Source organism: Neopsephotus bourkii, unplaced genomic scaffold (assembly GCF_033783945.1).
Source record: "Neopsephotus bourkii isolate Nb327-2 ecotype Australia unplaced genomic scaffold, CSIRO-AGI_Nbou_v1 NB_335, whole genome shotgun sequence".
Lineage (NCBI taxonomy): Eukaryota > Metazoa > Chordata > Aves > Psittaciformes > Psittacidae > Neopsephotus > Neopsephotus bourkii.
The window spans coordinates 1,873,895-1,880,898 of record NW_026900841.1 but is presented as its reverse complement, the minus strand read 5'-3'; the positions used below and the strand labels follow the sequence as shown (position 1 = coordinate 1,880,898).

The window sequence follows — 7,004 nt, the reverse complement described above, 5'->3', positions numbered from 1 at the left end:
GTTTTGTACCTAGTGAATTTTGAGTGTCTTGAAATGGGCTGTTGCCTTGTTGCTGTGCAAAAGCTCCTGATACAGGGTGCTCTCAAAGGGTGTTGTGGATGATGCTACGACTGTCAAATGTGAATCAGAGTGGTTTGGGTTGGAAGGGACCCACAGGGCTGGGACAAGACCTGGCTTAGTCTCTGGTGGTGCATGCCCAGCCCACCCCATTGCCTTGTTCACAGCTCTGGGAAGGGAGCATTGTCAAACACGGGGCAGTATCGGGTGTTAGCAGGGAGATGGGGAGGGGATGAAAAGAGCTCTGGCCCCTCCTCACAGACAGGCAAGAGAAAGCCCTGGGCACTGGGGCATCCAGCCCTGCCTCTTGTCTCTGTTACCTGGGTCTGATGGCAGGCATCAGTTCCTCGACTTGCACACCATGGCAGCACCCCGAGCAGTGTCACAGTGGGTCCATAGCTTGACTCTGAAGCCTCACTGTCCCACAGCACTGCCTGCAGGATGGTGACCCCCTTCCTGGGCCAGCCCCTGACCCCAAACCCAGTGTCCATGCTGGGAGCACTGAGCCTGACCCCATCATGGAACCATGGAATGGTTTGGGTTGGAAAGGGCCTTAAGATCATCCAGCTCATGGCAGGGACCCCTTCCACTAGAGCAGGTTGCTCCAAGCCCCTGTGTCCAACCTGGCCTTGAACACTGCCAGGGATGGGGCAGCCACAGCTTCTCTGGGCACCCTGTGCCAGCGCCTCAGCACCCTCACAGGGAAGAGCTTCTGCCTAAGAGCTCATCTCAGTCTCCTCTGTTCTGGCAGGTTAAAGCCATTCCCCTTGTCCTGTCCCTACAGGCCCTTGTCCAAAGCCCCTCTCCAGGTTTCCTGCAGCCCCTTGAGGCACTGGAGCTGCTCTGAGGTCTCCCCTTAAGGAGCCTTCTCTCCTCCAGGCTGAAATAGCCCAGCTCCCTCAGCCTGACTCCAGGGTAGAGCTGCTTTTTACCATACTGCGGGGGGCTGTAGAAGCATCTCTCACTCCCCGGGACAAACCCCCACGTTCTCGCCAGCTTGTTTTACGCCGGATCGCGGGGGAGCAGAACTCGGGCGCAGCAGCAAAAGTCTCGACGAGGGTGGGATTCGAACCCACGCGTGCAGAGCACAATGGATTAGCAGTCCATCGCCTTAACCACTCGGCCACCTCGTCCTATCGCGCACCGCCCGCAGCCCCGCCCCTCCGCACCGCCAACCCGCTTAGCCTCCACCTGCGCCGCCGGAAGCAGCCGTCGGGGGGAGCTAAGGGCTCGGGCTACAGTCGTTTGCTGTAGCCCTCTTAGCGCAGTAGGCAGCGCGTCAGTCTCATAATCTGAAGGTCCTGAGTTCGAGCCTCAGAGAGGGCATGCTTTTTGCCACCCGCTGCCTGTCGCGGGTAGCCGACCACCAAGGGGAGATATCGTCGCAGGACCTTTTTGCAGGGCCGCCTCTCCACAGCGAGGAGGAGCGGCCCTGGAATGTTGAGAATGGTGGCAGCTGCACGGAGCCGTGCCCACGGCAGAGCCACCTCATGCGGGCGCTGCAAAATGGTGGCCTCCCCCCCAACACTTCCAGTCGGACGGGACGGCAAAACGCCTGCCCTCTCTGAGGTTCGAACTCAGGACCTTCAGATTATGAGACTGACGCGCTGCCGGCTGCGCTAAGAGGGCGACGGCAGAGTGGGCGCGGGCTGGGCCTGCAGCGATCGAGCGGGCGGCAGAGCCGGCCCTGAGGGCTGTGGGAGCCCAGCAGTGGGGTGGACGGACGGGCCGGGCCCCGTCGGGGCAGCGGCTGCCCCGTCCTCAGAGTGGCGGAAACGGGCGGGCGGGCGGAAGGACCCAGCGGCCGTTAGCGAGGGGCGGGGCCGCGGGCGGTGCGTGTCAGGACGAGGTGGCCGAGTGGTTAAGGCGATGGACTGCTAATCCATTGTGCTCTGCACGCGTGGGTTCGAATCCCACCCTCGTCGAGACTTTTGCTGCACCGCGAGAGGCTGGAGAGGAGGGGTGAACACAGCCTAGATTGGGGTGTCCTGCGGCACAAGGAGGGTTAAGCTCCTTCCGGGAATATGGAGACTCCCGGGCTGATCTCTCCTTCTTCCAGTAGCAGGTGCCTGGTTGCTCCAGGTCCCATCCAACCATGACAACTGCATTCTCCAAAGGGCAAGATCTTGGTCACAAGATCCCCACAGCAGTGTTTGACTTTGTAAAAGGGGTGGCAGGAGGAAACCGAGGAGCCCAGGCAGGAGGAGTTAAAGAAGCATCTAAAAGATCAGCCAGGTCCTGGCATGGAGGTGGCTGGAAGAGTCTTATCCAAACCTCATAGAAATCCTCCAAAACCTAAGAAGTCCTTTAAAGAGATCCCTATTAGAGCAGAAAGTGGCTGCTAAGCGGTAAGGCAGTAACCCTCCAAAAGAGGAGGGTGCAACTGGAAAGCAGAGTGGGACAAATGAAGCATGAAGCCATGACAAAATGGATACCTTGGGGAGCAAGGGAAGAGAAGATGGGAAGGGACTTGCATCAGAGGTGTTGATGAATGTGCCAGTTCAATTTACCTGCTATAAATGAGGAAAGGGGAGAGTGCAAATCCATGGGAGCACAGGGGGGGAGAGGAAGACCTCACACCACCCCAGCTCCACTTGGCATCGGGATAAGTTGGCTAAGTTGCCCAGACAGGGATCCAGACAAAGAGCTGATGGATCAGGTTCTGCACCCTGCCTGTTGGTGGGATGAGCTCTGTCCTGCAGCAAAACCTACTGGTCCAGCAGGTCTGGGCACCCTCGGAAGGCACCAATCCCGTGAGCCAGCCCCACAGGAGAGCCTGTGACCAGGGACTCCAACATCCAAGAGATGCATTAGCCTTGTTACCCTCAGGAGTCCCCATGGGCTCCATCATTACGTATGTCCTGCTGCTGGCTCTCCAGTACCTACCCTGCTTCCTGGGGATGCTCCCACATCCTTTCTGCCCCACCAGACTTCCAGATATTCCCCATCACATCCAGATCTGCCCCTGCCCTCCCCTGGAATATGCTCTTGGTAAAAGCTTGCACCCAGAGAATGCTGGGGCAGTTCAGTCACCAGGAGGAGGCAAACTGGGGCAGCAGAGCAGAGAAGTGGGGAGATGCAGCCGTCCCTGCCAGGCCATGGGGACACATCCTGCACCCGCACTTCGGATAGCAAGAAAAAGCAGCCCCCAGGCCAGGCACCACTGGGAGTCGAACCCAGGATCTCCTGTTTACTAGACAGGCGCTTTAACCAGCTGAGCCATGGCGCCCACATGGCCCACACCATGGGGTGCCCCATGGCCAGCCCCTGACCCCATCCTCCTGCCACCCCAGCACCAGGGTCACCCTGCAGCACCTATGGGCCTAGGCACAGGGTTTGGACACAGGGGACAGGGGTGAAGCATTAAGAGTGTAGAGATTTGGCAGAAAATCACCCCCCCACACACCATGTTCCAGCCCCTGACCTCAGAGATCAGGGGATGGGGGTAGCTGGAATTAACTTCTGGTTATCGCCAGATCCGCACAGTCTGGTCACGAGCAATAGGAACTGTCATGATTATGGATTCAGGAAAAGTGTAGGTTTTGAAGCAACACAAATGCAGATTCAGAATTGCCATTGATAAATTCACCTCCTGCATTCTCGCTAAAGTCCAAAGCTTGACAGTGATTCATTGAGCACATATGGAAAGAATAACCTATGGGTAATTCATTAGTTCCACCTGGAATGGAGAAGCTGTGGCTGCCCCATCCCTGGCAGTGTTCAAGGCCAGGTTGGACACAGGGGCTTGGAGAGCCCTGCTCTAGTGGAAGGTGTCCCTGCCTATGGCAGGGGTTGGAACTGGATGAGCTTTAGGGTCCCTTCCAACACAAAAATGGCTCTATGACTCTATGAATCCCTTTACCACGTATCTCAAGGCCTCGTTCTTACAGGGGAAAGTCCTCTGTGTTCCAGACAAGATCAAAGCCCCTGTGGCTGCAGGATGTCGCTGGCCGAGTCCCACATAAACTCTACACTGGCCAGGCAGCATCGCCCCGGCTGTGCCCAAAAGCAGGGCTCGTCCGGGAGTTGAACCCGGGACCTCTCGCACCCTAAGCGAGAATCATACCCCTAGACCAACGAGCCGGGGTGCGCAGCTGCACGGGCACTCCCTCCCTGTAGGGGTCGCTGTGCCCAGGGACCCCGGGGTCCCCCAGATGCTGTTTGGGGACGGGCCCTGCCCCAGCCCCAGCAGGAGAGCGGGGATGGGGTCTGAGCAGGGATGCACGGGACGCCCGGAGCCTTCCCCACTTCCCACCACCGTGGTGCCTGGGGGGAGCAGGGGTGCCCGGTGGATGGGGCTGGTGCCCCGGGGGGTGCCCAGGGCTGGGGCTGTGATGGCCGAGGGGTGAAGGCGTTGGACTCGAAATCCAATAGGGTTTCCCTGCGCAGGTTCGAATCCTGCTCACAGCGACAGATTTTACCAAGTGCCCACGCTGGGGACTCTCGGGAAACTGGGATGATGCCACTGCGCCTCTTTCCTGTGGAACTGCTGCTGCACCAGGAAGTCTGCTCCCTGCCTCAGTCCCTAAGTGAGCCCCAGGCTGGGTCTCTGATGCCCCTGGAGCAGGCAGGACACAGACTCAACCTCCCCTGAGGTTATCCACGTTTTGCAGACCTGGGAGAGGTGAGGGAGCAGCGATGGAGAGAGGCAGGATGGCTTTGCTGAGGTGGCAGGCATCTCCCTGTGCATCATCACTCGGAGAGGTGATGGCCACAGAGCAGAGGGACAGGAGAGGGCATCCCACTGGGGCTCCGAGATGAGCCCTGCCTTTGGGCACAGCCGGGGCGATGCTGCCCGGCACAGCTGGACAGGAGAAGAGGCCTCCCCAGCTCTGCAGCTCCTGCCAGCACCAACACTGGCCCCAGCGCCCTGCGGAAGGGACACGAGGTGCCTGCAGCACCCAGGCAGGGCAGGGAAAGACCCGGGCGCAGTTCTCCAGAGGCTGCTGGGGCCGGGAAGCAGCCCCAGGCCAGGGGTGCTCACACGCAGCCCCAGGGCTCTTTGGGGCGAGTGTGGGGGGCTCTGACAGCCAAGGGGGTCTGGGGAGGCAAAAGGAGGTGGAGATGCTGGGGGTTGAACCCAGGGCCTCTTACATGCAAAGCAAGCGCTCTCCCGCTGAGCTACATCCCCTCTGCAGGGGCAGCCCTGCCCACCCGCACACCCCCCACCGCTGCCCCCCTCACACCGCTCCCCCTGCTCTGCCCCAGCGCCCTCCCCACAAAAACGGACCCCAGGGCAGCTCCCGTCTGCTCTGCGCTGCCCGGGGCCGCTCCGAAGGCGCTTTCCCAGCCCGGCCTCCGGCTGCCTCCTGCCCGCAGCCCCGCAGCGCCTTCTGCCGCCCCTTGCGCTCCAGCCCCTGCACGGGGACCTGCCCACACCACGGCCGGGCCCCAACACCGCAGTGCTGGGCACCGCCGCTGCTGTGCTGGGCACCACTGCCATTGCTCACGGGGTTAACCCGCCCTGGTTAATGCCAAGGTCCCCGCACCAAGGTGTGGGCCGGGTACCCAAAAGCAGGGCTCGTCCGGGAGTTGAACCCGGGACCTCTCGCACCCAAAGCGAGAATCATACCCCTAGACCAACGAGCCGGGGTGCTGCACCCCAGTGCACCCCAGTGCACCCCAGTGCACCCCATTGCAGCCCAGCTTCTGTGACCCACACACCTTTGGGAGCTTGGGGTGCAGTGGGGCAGTGCTTTTCCTTTGGCACGAGGTGGGAACAGGGAGGTCCCTCTGGCTCTGGCTGCTCCGTGGGCCAGCAGCTGGAGGTGGCTCTGGCACATCAGTGCCCAGCATCTCCCACTCTGCCAGCTCTGGGATTGCTGTCGCTGTGTCAGGGTGGGCACGGAGCTGCTGCCGAGCTGCACTGCCACCACCATACAGCACCATGCCCCGCAGTCCCAAGCAGAGCTGCACCGGGGATGTCACCCAGTCCATGTCCCATCCCTCATGGGCTGTGCCTGGCAGTGGGTGGCCAAAAGTAGGTCCTGTCCATGGGCCTCGTGTCCCTTGCGCAGGGCGCTGGGGGTGAGCGTTGGTGTTGGCAGGAGCTGCAGAGCTGGGGAGGCCTCATTTCCTGTCCAGCTGTGCCGGGCAGCATCGCCCCGGCTGTGCCCAAAAGCAGGGCTCGTCCGGGAGTTGAACCCGGGACCTCTCGCACCCTAAGCGAGAATCATACCCCTAGACCAACGAGCCGGGGTGCGCAGCTGCACGGGCACTCCCTCCCTGTGGGGGTCGCTGTGCCCAGGGACCCCGGGGTCCCCCAGATGCTGTTTGGGGACGGGCCCTGCCCCAGCCCCAGCAGCAGAGCGGGGATGGGGTCTGAGCAGGGATGCACGGGACGCCCGGAGCCTTCCCCACTTCGCAGGAACACGGGGCAGCCAGGACAGGATTGGAGAGGGTCAGTGGGGGGTGCACAGGTGCTGAGCAATGCCCCTGTGTGGGTCTGTGATGCCCTAGGGTAGGATGGGCACAGACTCACCTCCCCTGTGGTTTTCCAGAGCCAGGAGAGGTGAGGAAATAGCCGTCCATATGAGCAGGGTGGGGTGGTATGAGCCATGCTGGGTGACTCCCCATCATTCCCATGTGCATCATCCCTGAGGAGATGATGACCATAAAGTTAAAGGACTCTGAGCCCTCAGGCTCATGCAAGGCTTTTCTATTGGGAATGGGAGGACTTTGCCTGCTCAGCCCAACAGGGAAGGAGGTGCTGGAAGGCAAAAGGAGATGGAGATGCTGGGGATTGAACCCAGGGCCTCTTACATGCAAAGCAAGCGCTCTCCCGCTGAGCTACATCCCCTCTGCAGGGGCAGCCCTGCCCACCCGCACAAGTGCCCTCACCCCCCAGCACTGCCCCACTGATACCGCTCCCCCTGTGCTGCCCCTGCAGCCCAAAATCAGACTGCCAGGGTTGCACGGCCACCCCCATCACTGATTCCAAGGGTCTT

General features: G+C 61.0%; 11 non-coding genes across 11 annotated transcripts; 3 read left to right on the top strand and 8 right to left on the bottom strand.

Annotated features, from left to right (window-relative positions):
* Positions 1–1,108: 1,108 nt before the first annotated feature.
* On the bottom strand, positions 1,109–1,190 carry TRNAS-GCU (transfer RNA serine (anticodon GCU)). The gene has a single exon. It is a non-coding gene; the product is annotated as a tRNA-Ser (tRNA).
* A 120-nt stretch (positions 1,191–1,310) lies between these two features.
* Positions 1,311–1,383, top strand: TRNAM-CAU (transfer RNA methionine (anticodon CAU)). Its single transcript has one exon. It is a non-coding gene; the product is annotated as a tRNA-Met (tRNA).
* A 230-nt stretch (positions 1,384–1,613) lies between these two features.
* Positions 1,614–1,686, bottom strand: TRNAM-CAU (transfer RNA methionine (anticodon CAU)). The gene has a single exon. It is a non-coding gene; the product is annotated as a tRNA-Met (tRNA).
* Positions 1,687–1,900: 214 nt separating this feature from the next.
* TRNAS-GCU (transfer RNA serine (anticodon GCU)) lies at positions 1,901–1,982 on the top strand. The gene has a single exon. It is a non-coding gene; the product is annotated as a tRNA-Ser (tRNA).
* A 1,230-nt stretch (positions 1,983–3,212) lies between these two features.
* On the bottom strand, positions 3,213–3,286 carry TRNAT-AGU (transfer RNA threonine (anticodon AGU)). Its single transcript has one exon. It is a non-coding gene; the product is annotated as a tRNA-Thr (tRNA).
* A 782-nt stretch (positions 3,287–4,068) lies between these two features.
* Positions 4,069–4,140, bottom strand: TRNAP-AGG (transfer RNA proline (anticodon AGG)). The gene has a single exon. It is a non-coding gene; the product is annotated as a tRNA-Pro (tRNA).
* A 245-nt stretch (positions 4,141–4,385) lies between these two features.
* On the top strand, positions 4,386–4,467 carry TRNAS-CGA (transfer RNA serine (anticodon CGA)). Its single transcript has one exon. It is a non-coding gene; the product is annotated as a tRNA-Ser (tRNA).
* A 649-nt stretch (positions 4,468–5,116) lies between these two features.
* Positions 5,117–5,188, bottom strand: TRNAA-UGC (transfer RNA alanine (anticodon UGC)). The gene has a single exon. It is a non-coding gene; the product is annotated as a tRNA-Ala (tRNA).
* A 386-nt stretch (positions 5,189–5,574) lies between these two features.
* On the bottom strand, positions 5,575–5,646 carry TRNAP-UGG (transfer RNA proline (anticodon UGG)). The gene has a single exon. It is a non-coding gene; the product is annotated as a tRNA-Pro (tRNA).
* Positions 5,647–6,180: 534 nt separating this feature from the next.
* On the bottom strand, positions 6,181–6,252 carry TRNAP-AGG (transfer RNA proline (anticodon AGG)). Its single transcript has one exon. It is a non-coding gene; the product is annotated as a tRNA-Pro (tRNA).
* A 532-nt stretch (positions 6,253–6,784) lies between these two features.
* On the bottom strand, positions 6,785–6,856 carry TRNAA-UGC (transfer RNA alanine (anticodon UGC)). The gene has a single exon. It is a non-coding gene; the product is annotated as a tRNA-Ala (tRNA).
* Positions 6,857–7,004: the final 148 nt, after the last annotated feature.